The following is a 15429-nucleotide window of genomic DNA, read 5'->3' on the forward strand; positions in this document are numbered from 1 at the left end:
TACCGTTCTCGACTCTTAATCCTTATCTGAATTCAGTCCTCCCCCCCCCCCCCCCCCCGCGGAAGCTTTGACGTATTATTAGTGAAAGAAGATGATCCGCTGTACCTTTCCCGACCCTTAATCCTTATCTGTATTCAGTCCCCCCTCTTTCGAAGCGCGGAAGCTTTGACGTTTCATTAAATTATTAGAAAAAGAAGACGATTCGTTATTCCGTTCTCGATTCTTAATCCTTAATTTGAACTCAGTTTCCCCCCTTTCCGCGCAAAGTGCGGAAGCTTTCACGTTTCATTAAATTATTAGAGAAAGAAGACGATTCGTTGTACCGTTTTCGACTCCTTTTTCCTTTTTCTTCCTAAGTCCTCTTACTTTTTTTCTTCTCTTTCTCTCTTTTTTTTTTTGGCGGCGTTTTTTTTTTTGGGGGGGCGACTGCCTCCACCGCCCCCCCCCCCCCCTGGCTACGCGCCTGGGGTAATGGCCAGAAATCCGATATCTGAAAACTAAATACCGGTATCTTTACACTCCAAACAAAAAGTTGATATCTTTACTACGTCGATGCACGAAAATAATAGCACAAAGTCACAAACACGGAATGGAAGTAAATGCATAAACAATGAATTCATTGATTGACTTTGTCTAGACTACCGTAGATGATAATATTTTACAGATAACCTTGGAGGATATCCTAATTGACATCAGACATATATGATATCATACAGGTATTTATATCTCGACCGGGGTATTGTTCCACTGGTATATTTCATCTATTGATAACATCCGATTCCTCCAGGATTATGATTACAACCTTATGTGCATGATGAGTTCATCAATCTTCATTACAAGCTGATATGGTCACTCACAGAATATCAATGCCAATGATGGTGATTCGCTACTCTCTTGAGCGAAGTGATGAAGTACATAAAATCAAGAATTTGATATTTAGATTTAACTAGATTTATGTGTGTATTAACCTAAATATTATTTAAAAATTATGGAGATATTTTTTTTTTAATTCGCTCAAGATATGATGCATCTTTATGCAGCAAAGTAATGTATACAACTAGTACAAATGGAAAGTCGAAATAAAATAACTTCTTCTCAATTATTAACTTTCATTCACAAACAAGTCCATGCATCCTTCATCACGATAACATTCCATGGTCGTTCAAAATCAATCCAAATTGCAAAGGGATTACCAATAAACTTGAGCCTTCAATGAAAGTGTGATAAGAGACTTCCTGACATAGCACCTGACTCCTAGTGTTTCTCTTTCTATAATTCACCTTCAACTAAGAACATGACCTGCTCAATAAAAATTAGCTGGCTTTAATTTAATCTTTCTCTATCAACATCTTCAAATGTATGGATGAACTACAAAATACCCATACACTCTATTTGTTTACCGGTACTTGTATGTATTCAAAATTCAAGTATCAGGACGTCCTTATATTTACCGGTATGGTATTATTTATAAGTACTAGCAGGACCCGTGGAAAATCCACTGGATTCTAGGGGGAGGGCGGGGGAGGGCAGGGGAGGGGGGGGGGGGTAAATAGAAAGAGGCCTAGACCCTATGTGCTATCGAAAATAAAATTTGATTATTTTTATATAAGGTCTAGGCCTAGAATCTAGACGACTTTTATAACGCTGTTTGACCATGAATGGCGCACCGTAATACCCGTTTTAATGCATTGATTTGATGAAGGAACTGTATCATAGTAAAAGTATTCTATCCAGCTAAAGACAATGCCAATGGCTATGTTTTTAAACGACCGTCTGATTTTCTTGTGAAAACTTTACTTTGAAAAATGATTATCGAAATTCAGCATACAACTATACATGGACAGAATAATCACAATCTAAGCTCAGGTTTCATACCTGTATAGTCAAGAAACTATATTGAAATAGCGGCAATAACAGCAATTTCAAAATGTTGTCGAGTCGACTCTATAATAGCTCAGCTCAGCTCACCTCACCTCACACACAGTCACAAATCCGACAGTGCTCGGCATCAGTGGCGCACTGCACTGCCCATGCCTCACGGCAGCTAGCTTGCAACTGAACTGTCAGTTACGATGAATTTCTTGTGAAAACTTTACTTTGAAGAATGATTTTCAAAATTCAGTAATCATGAACAGGATAATACCAAAGTAACCCTGCTGGCATACCTCTATTCACGTAAACTATATATAAATCACGGCAATCATCATAGAATCAAAGACGAAGCGACTGAGCTGTGCGTGTGACGGTGAGCGTAGAATCATCGCATACATTATACACGTACGTTCGTACACGCAGCGGGTTCGGCTGGCCTACAAAGCATATCATATAAAAAGACGCATAACACGGGTAAGCCCAACCCGTGAGAGCGTGCATTTTTTACATCCCCTCACCCGGGTGAGTCATCTGTTAATGTGTATTTCTCTTACATGCTGCAAAGCGTATCCTATAGCAAGAGGCCTAAACTCGGGGTAAGCCACACCCGTTACTACGTGATGTGCTACACCCATTGACAGAAGTGGATTCTCGTCCGCTGTGTGTCTGTTTGTTGATTGCACAGAGGGCGGATGCACGCCTTACCGACTCGCTCTCACAGGTTCGTCGCCTCCTTGCAATCCACCACGCCCGCCGTGCTCTCGTCCGTCCGTCCTCCCCGGAACCCCGAAAACGCGTTTAACGGCATGGACGTCGATCGCGGGGTCGACGTGGCATGCGGGTTACGGGAGACAGGCCTCGTATAATTGTGCCGCCGTCCCCGCGCCCCGGCGGAGGCGGGCGCGGTCGGGGAAAGACGTTTTTGAGGAACCGTTTTGCCCCGTTTTGGACCCCCCGCGGCAATTTTGCGTATTAATAATATAGATATTGAATTATATCAAATAATATTAAAAATCAATGCTATAGTATATTGGCTACGAAAACACCAGGTTTTGAGAGCTATCACATTTTTGGATCAAAATTCTATTTGTAACAGCCTTTCAATTTCTAGTCAAAATGAGATAAGATCAAGCTGTATTAAAGCCATTTTTTAAATACGTTTTGCAATAAAAAATAAATTGAAAATGATAATTACTACCATAAAACTGAGAAGTGGCCTCGATATATCCACACCCATCCTAATCCTCTAATAAATTGAGGATGTCCTTACAGACATGTAGATGACTATATTCACGTTCTGATTTTATAGCCGTAGACACAAAAGATGTGAGCCTATTTCCTATATCTATCATCGTTTAAATTGGTCAAGAAAAGCAACAGAATATAGAAACTAATTTTGAAGGACATCACATTTTAAAACAAGTTGTCTGATGGCTCTTTAGGCACACCCTAGATAATTTGCTAATCAGATAATGTCCTACAATAGAAATATTTGTATCAATCCATATGTGTAGTGGTTTAGGGGTTATGCCTATGGGGACCTCTTCACACATGACCTAGCTGACCCAGACTTCTATCTATACCTGGGGTTTGATTAGGATTAGACAGGTCAGGTGTGAAGGTGTGAGAATAGCTAGGTTCATACAGGATTCTGTAAACTTAAAACTTGGAAGACATCTTTCAGTAAATACCATGTGAACACACTTACTGTTTAATAGGAACTTAAAGTTTACTCATAGTCACCAAAGCAATCTTATACTAAATACAAAAAAAAGCAGCAAGGCAAGGAAGGAGAGTCCTGACTTAAATTTTACCCAATCAACTTTGAGGTTTGGGAAGGTTGTACAATGACTGCTTGCCTGGCTTTTCTTTCAAGACTTCCTTGTAGTTTAAATCAAAAATTTGTTGTTTCGGTGCCATGTGCGTGTTCTCGTTAGTGGGTCTTTGTTTAAAAAGACTTGAAATTTAAGATACAATGGAACCGTGCGAACACTGCTAGATGAGGTTATAAAGACCCACCTAGCCTATCAACAGGTGCAGGGTGATTAACCCATGGTTTATCAATTGGGTCAGAGCAAAATTGTCACTGCTGGAACAATTGCATTATCTTGGGATGTAAATTTGATCCAATTCAATTCAATTCATTTATTTATTCAACCATCAAAATATACATGTACATATACAATCAAAATAAGTTGCATATGATCTGTTTCCATAGCCAGCATCGAAGCTATGCTTAGCAGTTTCGTGTATGGTACAGAGCATTTAATAGGGATATAAATATTGTGATTGTGAACATGCAAATAATGCTAATTAGATCTGTGATGCTCAATAAATGAAGTACAAAGTTAATATGGATACTACAAAGAGACTGGTTGATAAAAGAGAATTGAAACAAAAAGATATTGACAAGATTGTGATTCTTCAACCCAAATAGGAGGCATATGATGGCTCAGTGGTAGAGCAGTGGTCTCGTAACTGGAAGGTCCCAGGTTTGAAACCAAGTCGACATGGTGCCCTTTGGTAAGGCATTAATCCTACTTATAAAGTCCCTCAGAGATGACTTAAAGGCCGGCTGTACTAGTTTGGCCAGGAGGGATTAGACCACACAGCGTGGTCAGTGACAGGTTGCTATCTCATCAACTCACCTCTCAATTAACATAAGAAAAAGAGGATCATGGGGGACCAATGGTCACCGATCGGGCATTGTTTTCTATAAAGAGGGAGCAAGAAGCTACAAGTAGGACAATGGGGCTTTAAAGCCTAAGGTTTCCTGGTTGATTGTATACTTACAAGCATGCACATGCTTTCTTCCCAGCCACTTAAAAACAAACCACCAACCAAAACATTGATACAAAGGTACTACCCTCTGTTGAGCTAAAAGCTACAGATCTATTCAGTGGGAGAGAGTCTGTAAAAGGGGCTGGGTCGGTCAAGCTTGACCATTGAAATTGTAACTGTCTGCAGTTTCACTTTAATCTGGAGTCTGAGGAAGTAAATCCTGCTAAGCTCTAATTATGATTGCATTACCCCTGGTCAGCCCCACTAATTAACCCTCTAATCAACCCCAGGGGATTACCCCTCTAATCAACCCCAAGGGATTACCCCTTAATTAACCCAGGGGATAACCCTGGATTAATATAAGGGGGTAAGAGTGTGCATGAGAGGTAGTCCTCAAGTGCAAGATTAGGGTTTTCTAGGTCTTGCTTCCTGGCTTTTTACAACTTAATTTCATTGCCATTGTAACCCAATCAGGTTCATGGCCTTCATGGTTTCTCAATGGACTGTGGTTTTGAAAGTGACAAAAGTGAATGGTAGATAAGAAACATATACAGAGATGAGAGCCAGAGAGAGAGACAGAGAAAAAGAAAGAGAGAGACAGAGAAAAAGAAAGAAAGAGAGACTGAGAAAGAGACAAAGACACACGACAGGAGGGAGGGGGTGAAGGGGGGGGGGGTGAAGGGAGGGAGGGGAGAGAGATGGGGAGAGAGAGAGAGATAGAGAGATAGAGAGATAGAGAGAGAGAGAGATAGAGAGATAGAGGGAGAGAGAGAGAGAGGGGGGGGAGAGAGATACATGTGTGTAGATGAATGAAGATACATCAAGAATGAGAATGAAAGGGAAAAGTTTCCGAAAAAGGAAATAATCCTATTTTGTTGGCTACCTGTAATTGGGCCATTATCACCTGTATCATCAATGACAGTAAAAGCAAGATTATGGGCAGTACACCACCCCTCAGACCTCCCACATAACAAAGGATTCACAGATAGGAGATCTTCTTTTCTGGAATTAGTACTATCTGGAAGTCATCTAAGAGGCTGTTCACACCGCAATGAGATAGCGCGGTCTATCGTAGCACCCCCTTTTTTCTAGAGCGCGCTAGACCGCGCTATCTCTCGTGGACCACCCCCAAGGGGTGCTCCATGCAGTGGCACGCCGTTTTTGGCTCGCCGTGGCTCGCTGTTGGGCGGACCGAAACGACGTTGTACCATGGACTTACTATCCAAACCGCAGAGATAGCGCGGTCTAGCGCGCGCTATCTTTGCCGGTGTGAACAGCCTCTAAGAGGATCTTCACACTGACAAACTCGCAAGTGGTTAATCCTCTTGAAATTTTATGCTGCAAAATAATTAAATCCCAATTGACACAACAATGAATACTTGCAATGAGTGAAAGTGCCTTCCAGTGAAAATCGTAGTCCTTCGCAAAGTTCAATTTCACAAGATTTTCTAGTTTTACAGTATATGCATACAATTTCTGGCTAAATATAATTTTACTATGGACTCCACAACAGTTTCAATTACTGTTATGTTAGGTCATTATTAGCACCAATAATTAGGCATATGTCAGGTCTACATTAGCACTTTCCCTGTTCCTTCAAACCCATGCTCCAATGCGCCTACATTAGCACAAAATGTTAGGCCTATATTATCACCTTCACTGCCCCCTCTTGATTCATAACAGGCGAAGACAGGTGCATTAATTGAGCTTTCACATGAATCACTCATGAATGCTGTGCAAGAACAACACTTGGTGGCTTAATTACTATTGTAGCCTAGGGGTGATTTCATCCTAATTGCTCTTATTGTGTTAATAGCAGTATTATCTACATCCATCAATCTAACAAGCCTTAGTGTGTCAAGCTGTCTAGCAATGCATCTGACCTACTAAGGTTTTGTTTTTTTGAACGGTTTTCTTCTAATGAAGAGTGATTAGTCATCCAGTGTACAACTAAAACAATCACACAGGCTTTCAAGAAATTAACCTAAGACAATTTCAGCCTCTTTATACATCACTTATTAAAATCACCACTTTTGTAAAGCCTAAAGGGCGTACTTGTATTTAAATGTAAGGTAATGTGTAGCTGCAAGGTTCCATTGCAATGTCAAACAAGCAACTTGAAAGTTCAACACATTAATTGCATCTAGACTGTAGATCCTGATACAATTTGATAAGAGGAACAAGTCTCCTGCTTATTTTATTTTAGGGCGAGGGAGGTAAGTTGAAAACATCCCAAGTATGTCACGGACTTCTCTCATGTTCGTATTAAGTGGGGAAATTGAGTTCCACGGCCCAATTGCGTTTGATATGACAGGGGTTATTTTCATCCCCAGGCAGTCTACGGAGCCTATTACACTTCATGGCTGCACATAGGTTGCTGTGGAATCTTCAGTAACATTCTCTAGGGCATCGAAGGGAGAATGAAGGTAAACAAGATTTAAAGATAAAATTGAGTTCTGGAAAAATTATTACGTTGTAGTGAAAGAAACTCACTCAAAGCAACAGGAAAGGTTGCTTATGACTGCATAAGAATTGGTGTTTACACTGTAAGGTCTTTGGCATCATCAAAATGATAAGAAAGTGACTCTGTCTTTGCTGAAAATCACATGCACTATAAGTATACAAATAAAACATGGATGCTCATTCTCAACTTTTCAGCTTTTTCACATCATTTCAAATACATGTACAGGGATATTCAAATATCCCTTCTTCCATAGGGCACTTCTCAACATGTATTAATGATAGCATATTATTACATAATATTATATTATATTGCTTTTTAGTCAGCCCTCCTTCCCTTTCAATATTTTATGTTTATTTTGTTGATGTATTGTATTGTGCAAATTGATCTATATGTATATATATGAATGAGTTAAAATGTACCATCATGATTGTAAATATGAACGATTGAAAGAGGAAAAATAGATGAATTGAATTGAATTGAATTGAATTGAATATATAGTTCCCCTAGTGAGAAAGCTTTTTGAAGAGCAATCTTTCTTTTTTCCTGCCATGAATTTCTAACCTGATATAAAGAGTATAAGGAAACTCACAATTGTTTTCACCTTAATCAGAACTCAGCCTTATCTTTAATTAGGACCTCAAGAAGAGAATTATTTTACAAAATAGTTCAGGGATAAAAACAAGGACTGGGGGCTCCATGCATGCCGCAAAGAAATGTACACAGCATTCGTTTTGGAAAGGAAATGTACTAATACCATAATTAGCCCACATCCCACAGAGAAATAACAAAATATGTATGAAACAAATAACTTGGTATAAATTTTTGAGAACATGAGAGGGTGAGCTTCTAGTGACAAAGTTTTTTTTACCTTTTCAATATATCATACATTTTCAAAGCCCCACAGAACTAACCTTGAAATTCCTCTCTTAATTCAACACTTTTCTTCATTTTATGACCTCTTACATTGTGAAATCAAGATGTTTTTGTATTTAGCATGCATTTCTTTTAATTAAATTTTGAAATAAACTTCAACTTGATTTTGAAATGGTTAATGTGAAAACCTGCTCTTCACATAATTCTCCTGGTCTAATTAATATATTTTGGAAGAGTATCTTTAAAACATGAACCACAAATATGTTTATAAAAGAGTGAATAAAGTGCTTCAAACTTTATTCCAATTATTATTATTTTTATTTTTTTTAATCTGCATTCTCACTTATTCAATATTTATCAAAGAGAATGGATACTTAAAATACCACAGTAAACAAAAGTGTGTATCTAGAAATAATATCTTGGACCAGGAAAGTAAAAGAGGAAAGTAAAAGTATCGTAAAAAATCAAAATGCACCAAGCATCAACTTATTTAGTATCTTATGATTATAATTTGTATAGTGCATTGCACTTTCTTAAGAATACACAAATACCTTTGATGCCAATTCATGGCTAATTCAGGTCATCAATTTTGTAAGAATAATATCTAAAAAATAGTTCCAGCTGCCAAAATATAAATCTTGACCCCTGCCTCTCTCCTCAATAACGGTCTTAAAAATTAGAGCAAATTTTTAAGAATATGGATTACCCCTTTGGTACTACCTGAGGGAGTTTTGAGAATAGTATATCAAACTGTAACAGAGGACAAAATGTGGCCTACCGGTATTGGCTATTCACCCCCAAATGTCGTCTGTTTGGAGCCTGAAGGGTTTTAGCTTGTATGCAATTATGAGAGTGGATGCTTCTTTATTTTTAACTCCAAACAGATAACATGAAGAACTGCCCTATATCCTATGACTACTGAAATTTCATATTCCTTGTAGGTTTGATACAGGAGTCAGTAGGTTCCAGTATAGGTACTGTTGACCTAAAGACTCAAAGAAGCCCATCCTTGGTTACTGTTTAGATTACTGGTAAATGTTTGTACTTTTTCTGGATGATCCCTGCACTGGCTGCACATCACAAGTAATGACCACTAAATGGCATTATAAGGTTTACAAAATCAACACCTGACCTAATGATACAAGAAACAAACTTGACCCTATCTATTGACAAACAGTGGTCTTCAAGAGTCTGCTAATCTTTGACACGCTGATCGGCTAATCCCTCCTTCAGGCACCCTTCTGTCTTCCTTCATGCTCTTTCCGGCTACTTCATCATAAAGTAAAGTTTTAATAAGCACCACTTGATGAGCAGGTGACAGTTGTAAATTCCTGCTTTTTTGCACCTGCAGAAAATATCATTAGCCTTGGAGCGAATTCCAAGACAGTAGCTCTAGTATATGAGACGAGTCGAAGGTTACTTCTGCTATATCAATAAATGATACATTCCATGCATTAAATTACAGATATCATACCTTTCATGAGATATGTTTCATTCTATATAATTGTATGCATAATTAAAGGCCTACATAAAAGATGACAGAGAGTCGTAATGCCATTTTGGTTTTTGCATGTTTATGTGTTCTCTGTTTTTTAATCCTTACCTCACAAGATCACATGATACCTTTGAAAAAAGCATCTTTTTAAAAGAAATGTGATGTTAGTAAACTGGAATTACAAGAATTATTTAAATTAACGCTTTATTCTAAAATAAAGCTGTCGAAAATATCAAATAGTTCTACTTTATAGTAGAGGACTCTAAAGCTACTGGGTTCTTGTGTAAAGGTCTGTGTGCCCACTGCACTTATTTGGCAGGTTGTTATCTCATCAAATATAAGAAAAAGGGGGATCATGGGGGACCAATGGTCACCGGTTAGGCATTGTTTGCGATGCAGAGGGCGCAAGCAGTGCAGTGGGGCTTTAACAACATTTTTATATTCTGGAGGTCTTTTTGTACAGGGGCCTTCCATGAGTTCCATGCCCTGGGAGCAACAGGTTTGAGATTTGAAAGCAAACGTGCTACTACATCAGTTTGATGACTCGTACACAAGTAGGTTCAAGAGGAGGTCTAGCACCTGAGATGAAGTCTCAGTGACAGCTTCATCGAATCCAACAGGTGACCTTTAAAGATTAAAGATTAAGTTGGGTACTGGTTACGGTATGCAATTTACAGCGCGAGGGAAAAAATGGAAGCCATTGACAAAGGTTGATTTATACAGTAGTAAGAATGAATGTGCAATGTGAAGTTTTGGAATGATGTTTTGGAATGATAATAGTAATAATAATAATAATAATAATATTGGATATTTATATAGCGCACATATCCACTGTGCATGGTGCTCAAGGCGCTCCAACTATTACCCAGGCTCTGCTAGGCAGCCGATTTCGGTGTTCACAGCATTCAAGGAATTCCTTCTTACCGGTACCCATTTAACACCTTGGTGGAGAGTGGCAAATGTAGATTAATATCTTGCAAAAGGACATTAGTGCCTTGGTTCTTGGTTAGTTGGTCCTCCACAATACTCGTCTGAGTTTTAACTTGGCGGGACTCGAACCGCGGAACCTGTGATCCACAGTCCGATGACTTATCCACTAGACCACTACAACTCTACAAAGTTTTTGAATAATCAAAATGAAAATAAATTGACTCAATCTTGATAAGAGATCATGGAAATGGGTGTATGGGACCACACACAAATGTTTGGTCCAAACTTTTCAGCTATTTCCCACTATTTTGAGTGAATTTGAAGAGCAATATTTAAAGGAGACATTTCTAAGCTTCAAATTCTTTTAAAATGACAAAAAAAGATGAAGAAAGCTCACACATTATTTTTCAATTTTATCGTAGATGAACTTTCTCTTTAAACCAAGTCGTAACAGATGACCTTAAACTTGTTGATGAGACAGGTATTCAGTGAGTTGTCATCGAGGGGAATACAGATTACTCACTGAAAGTGGTCAACTTGGCTTAAAGGGATTAGAGGAGGTTCACCTAGATGATCATCTCACTCAATCTGATGATGAGCCGTTAAGCCTTTCATTGTGTCATCTTGATGTCATATGAACAATGATAAAACACTTGACCTAAATCAATAAATCCTTCATCTTTCCACACCTCATTTTCCCCATTTTCTTTGAGAAAAAATTAATGGGAAAATTTCACATATGAAAAAAATGAAATGACGTAGTACTATCCCTAAACAATTATATGCTAATCATAAGAACCAATATTTAAAAAAGTGGTTGGCTTAGATGGATTATGAGAGGCGTAAGTCAGTGATCATATCAGTCAATCTTATGATGAGCTGTTAAGCCTTTTATTGTGTTATCTTAATTTTAACTGTGATGCTATGAGTAATGATAACAACATTAGATCTAGATCAATAATCCTTCATTAGTTGACACCTCATTTATCTAAACGACAATGTGTATGTATCAAACAGAAAAAGCAAATAAAGAAATAAATAAATAAGTAAAGAAAATATCCAATAAGTCCTGTATAGATAAGGTAGTTCTGTTGATAATGATTTCTACATTTTTCTGCAATGTGCAAATGGTACAGCATTTATGTCAGCAGCTACCCGGTTGTGGAACAGACTCCCAAATCATTAAAAGATTGTAAAACTAGATTATTTCAAGAAAAAAAACTAAAAACACATCTAAAGACAAGTGTTTTCTCTTAAATATGTGCTGTTCTGTTTTAATTGTAAGCACTTTCAGAGTATTTTTGTCATTGTATTTAATCTTTTTATTGTAAAAAAATGTAAGCACCTTTAGCACCATCTGGGTGGATATGTTGGACATTATAAATGTCTACATTATACAGCATGCATACATATGGGTTTTCTTTATGTCTGGCTAAATCATTAGAAGAAGATTGGATAAATCTTGTTTAGCAACATCTGATTAAATAGTGGCCACACAGTTTGCCAGAATGGTATTACTTGAGTGTAAGGGAATTCCACGAAATCATATACTATAGGCCTCCATCCATTTGTTTATTATTTGCCCAAATCAAGACTTTGAGGGTATTCATACAGGATCAATTCTATAGAAATCTGGAGAGACAGCTTTATTCCCAAAGAAAGGATTTCTTATCTAAATCCTGGGGTATGCTATCAGTACCCAAGCAGGAACCTTGATAGACCATACTTACTATTGAGAACCAGAAGGGCACTACTAATGGCAATTCATATATATAGATATATATGCAACATCTTTATGGCTCTACAGAGGTAATACCTACTCATGCCCACACATTGAGATTGTGTGAATGCAAGGAAATTGAGAGATCATACTTCAAGAGTCAGAAGGGTGTTACTTCCTCTGTCATACCTGTATGAACAGGTTAATTGTGTGAATGCAAGGACCTTGAGAGACCATACTTCTGTTGAGAGACAGAAGGGCACTAATGATGGCACTTCAGTTCACAAAAATGTACCGGTATGTGAAACACCCTTCGGCTTCAGGTTCTCAAGAGGTGATACTTCTCCCTCATGCCTGTATGAACAGGTTGTTTGAATGCAAGGACCTTGAGAGACCATACTTCTGTTGAGAGACAGAAGGGCATTACTAATGGCACTTCAGATATCACATATTTTTAAAGCCCTTCTGGGAGTTCTGGCTCTCGAAAAGTGATACTTCCTCATGCCTGCATGCACAGGTGGCGTAGTTGCTACCTCATCAAATTAGTACCACTAAAATCTGACAAGGGGCTGTCACGTGAATGTACAATAGCGGTGTAGTCATACAACAGCTGGCCCAAAGGACCGAAAGAAAAATTGACAAACACAAGGCCCATCGACATTGCAGGAATTTTTTTTTTTTTTTTTTTGGGGGGGGGGATTAAGGAACTACCATTTACGCCTCTGGTACTTGAAAATCCCATTAAAGAAAGGTCAGAGTTTGATTAATTCTGTTTTTTTGTTTTGTTGGTGAGTTGTGCTCATGGTACCCATTTACTACACCTGGGTGGAGATGTAGATTAATGTCTTGCTGAAGGACATTAGTGCTGCGGCGGGACCAAAAGCACAAACCATGTGATCCAGTCAGGTTACTTCATCCACTAAATGTCCTACTTCTGAGCACTACTAACAAAGCATAACACCCAGGCCATTATTTTCCATCCCTGGAGATAATAGCCAAAACAATGTAGCTATTCAAGATAACTTTTTACAATCTTCCAGTTTTAGCACATTCATGGATCAGAAAGCCCTTATGCATGAATGATGAAGAAAAATGGGTATGTTTCAGTTTCGGAATGCAAAGTCTGAATGTGTATTTCTGTGTTCTAGTTTCTCTTAGAACCTAAACCATAATCAACATTGTTTATGCTTCATTACTTGGAATAAACCTACTAAGAGGGCAATAGAACTAGTGATTTTCAGGAGAAAATGGAATTTCACTCCCAAACTAATATTTAAAATATCATCTTTTCTGTTTTTAAACCTCGAAGCGAGTCTACCGACCGAGTGAACTGGGCGCAAACATGATTGACATATGGTGCCTCTAAGCCTTCAATTTATAACTTCAATACGTATTGGATAACTGGCAATTCAGATTAGACATATATCCTCTCATTCAAAAGCTTTGAACAATATGCCATGGGTGGGCATGCATTGAATGGATACAGACAGGAGTCAAAACTTGCTTGCTTTTGTCAGGGCTTAGCAATTCATGTTATAGAAATGTAGGCTCAGACAAGAGAAAAGTTGACAGCCATCCTATTTAATACTTTGCAGTTGAAATTACATCGTCTGTAAGCAGGAGGTCCTGTCATCATTAAAGGGGAGAAATTAAAGAAATCTCCTGAAAAGTTTTGACGACAAATAACTGCATAAAGCTAGATAAGGCTTGAAAGTGTTATTCATGGGTATAAAGTGCATTTAATAAAGTATGTTTCCTTAAATTATCATAATTTCCCTTCTCATCGCAAAGTTTAAGTTACATTCCTATATTTTATGTAAGCAAGCCATAATTGCTTTCCGCTTCATTCAAATTGTGTTTTTATCATAAACGCTAAATTTACCATTATCATCTGATAAATAAACATGCTTACTTTTACCAAATCATGTTGACTTTAAATACAGCAAGTAATTCCAATCATCACAATTATTTGTTCAAATCTAGACTAGATGGAATTCGACTGCGCGCAGTCGAAAATGATGCCTCCGTCATAGAGCAATTTTACAAACCAAAACAGAAGACATTTTTCGAATTCAAGTTCAATTGTAATCCATTAACAGGTTCTCAGAATATCGTGATTACAAGCAATTTCTCATATACATATATGACCCTTTGATCTTTGACCTCATGACCCTAAAATCTACTCAGTTCATTGGCTCTGCAAGATGTCCTGAGTTAAATAGTAATCCATCTGTCAGTTCTAATGAGAATGTGTTCACAAGCTATTTTTGCATACATAATGAGCCCATGACCTTTGACCTTTGATCTTATGAACCAAAAATCTACTCAGTTCATTGGCTCTGCAAGTAACAGACATGACCTAATTTTGGCAGGAATCCATCAATCGGTTCTTGAGAACGCGATCACGAGCTGTTTTTGCATACATAATGTGCGTTGTGGCCTTTGACCTTTGACCTCGTGACCCCAAAATCTAATCAGTTCATCTGCTCTGCAAGTAACATACATGACCTAAGTTTAGCAGCAATCCATCAATCGGTTCTTGAGATAACGCAATCACGAGCTGTTTTTGCATACATAATGTGCACTGTAGCCTTTGACCTTTGACCTCGTGACCCCAAAATCTAATCACTTCATCGGTTCTGCAAGTAACATACATGACCTAAGTTTGGCAGCAATCCATTACTCGGTTCTTGAGATAACGCGATCACGAGCTGTTTTTGCATACATAATGAGCCCTGTGACCTTTGACCTTTAACCTCATGACCCCAAAATCTAATCAGTTCTTTGACTCTGCAAGATACATACATGACCAAAGTTTGGCAGGAATCCATCAATCGGTTCTTCAGATAACGCGATCACGAGCTGTTTTTGCATACATAATGAGCCCTGTGACCTTTGACCTTTGACCTCGTAACCCCAAAATCTAATCAGTTCATCGGCTCTGCAAGATACATACATGACCAAAGTTTGGCAGGAATCCATCAATCGGTTCTTCAGATAACGCGATCACGAGAACGGGACGTACGTACGTACAGACGTACGTACGTACAGACGTACGTACAGACGGACGGACGGACAACCCGAAAACATAATGCCTCCGGCTACTTCGTAACGGAGGCATAAAAAGCATTATAGCAGAAGGACTAACTTCTTTTAATAAGCCAATAAATCATCAGGTACAAATGACCATATTATGGTGACTTAAAGTCACTCTGTAAGAGAAGCATATGATTAAACCTAGATAAAGTAGTTAGAAAAAAATAACTGAATGTCCATGATTAACTTGTGATTAGT

At 38.2% G+C, this 15429-nt stretch overlaps 1 protein-coding gene across 1 annotated transcript in view; it reads right to left on the minus strand.

Annotated features, from left to right (window-relative positions):
- LOC115920530 (glutenin, high molecular weight subunit DX5-like) overlaps nt 1-15429 on the minus strand; it is a 44452-nt gene that overhangs the window by 19277 nt on the left and 9746 nt on the right. The window lies entirely within an intron of this gene.

Source organism: Strongylocentrotus purpuratus, unplaced genomic scaffold, assembly GCF_000002235.5.
Source record: "Strongylocentrotus purpuratus isolate Spur 01 unplaced genomic scaffold, Spur_5.0 spur5_scaffold_9, whole genome shotgun sequence".
Lineage (NCBI taxonomy): Eukaryota > Metazoa > Echinodermata > Echinoidea > Camarodonta > Strongylocentrotidae > Strongylocentrotus > Strongylocentrotus purpuratus.